Genomic DNA, 1,378 nt, shown 5'->3' on the forward strand with positions numbered 1-1,378 from the left:
GCCTGATCAGACTGGGTGTGAGCTTGTAATGAAGCATGGGGTGCCAGTCTTAGCAAGGGGTAGCCTTCAAAAAAATGAGGCTCATGGGGAGACCATTAAAAAAATCAGATAACGAATTAGACAAAGGTTAATTATAAACAGTTCTCTCTCTCTTTCTCTCTCTCTCTCTCCAGTGGACAAAAAGAATAAATCTACAATGCCAACTCCATGGCATAGGTCTACAATAGACCTATGCTGTTGCCATCCACAAAAGCTCATGTAGTGTGCAGGCTGACTCCAAGGAGCCACCACAGGTACAGGCTGCAGACTGCTTATGTCTGTGTGTGTGTGGTTTGTGTGTGATGTGTGGGGAGTGACTGTGTTTAGTGTTCAGCTCCACCTCTGTTTCCTGTTTTAAGTGCGCTCCGTGCAGTCATCTGGAACACCTGGTCAATCATCTAGAACACCTGGTCCAGGTTGATGGCCTCCTTGGCACTGGTCTTGATGTAGGGAATATTATTTTTGTTGCAGCACCAGGCCTGTGCTTGCTTTTTGGCCACTTGTCTAGTTTCAAGGTCAATCTTGTTTCCCAACACAAGAAAGGGGAAGTTTTCAGGATCCCAGGGACTGATTTGAATGAGAAACTCATCTCTCCCACTACCAGGGGTTTTGAACATGTTGGGAGCAGTCATTTCAAATACCAGAATGCAGCAACCTGTGCCTCTGTAAAAGGCCATGCCAAGAGAATGAAACCTTTTCTGCCTTACTGTGTCTCAGATTTGTATCATGACTATTTTGTCATAAACCATCACCTCCTTGGTGAGAAAGTGTGCTCCTATCATGGCTTGGTACTGATTACTGAATTTCTTGTTGCAATACTGGTTCATGAGTGATGTCTTACCGACCCCAGAATCTTCCAGGATGATAACCTTCAGCAACACTTTCTTACTAGAGGTCATCCTTCCAATGAGGCTGTGGCACTGAGGGCTCTGATCCAGGTGCTTCTTGAGGGCTCCTGGCCTGGGAGGAGACCCAACAGAGGGCAAAGGAAGAGAAGTCCAAGTTCTGGTTCTAGTGGACTCTTCCATGATCTCCAAGTCTCCAGTGCAGCTGCTGCCTCTTTGGGCTTTATGGCCAAGACTGCAGCCCCACTCCCACTCCCACCACCACCCCAAGTGGAAGTCACAATACACATAGTCAGTAATATTACCAACACTTCAGTACATGTCTTGAAGGTCAAATCAGTGAGAAGGAAGAACATCAAGTGGTTTGAGGAAAAGGAAAGAGAACTTTATTAATTTACCAGCAAATGAGGAGTGTGGCAGACCAGTGTCTCAAAGAATACTATCCTGCCTTTACGCAGAAAACCGGGGCTTTTTAAAGGAGAGTTTTTGGCAGT

General features: G+C 45.9%; 1 pseudogene; it reads right to left on the reverse strand.

Moving 5' to 3' along the window:
• Positions 1-229: 229 nt before the first annotated feature.
• LOC138398768 (ras-related protein Rab-7a pseudogene) lies at positions 230-938 on the reverse strand (annotated as a pseudogene).
• Between the last annotated feature and the right edge of the window lie 440 nt (positions 939-1,378).

Source organism: Eulemur rufifrons, chromosome 18, assembly GCF_041146395.1.
Source record: "Eulemur rufifrons isolate Redbay chromosome 18, OSU_ERuf_1, whole genome shotgun sequence".
NCBI classification, from domain to species: domain Eukaryota; kingdom Metazoa; phylum Chordata; class Mammalia; order Primates; family Lemuridae; genus Eulemur; species Eulemur rufifrons.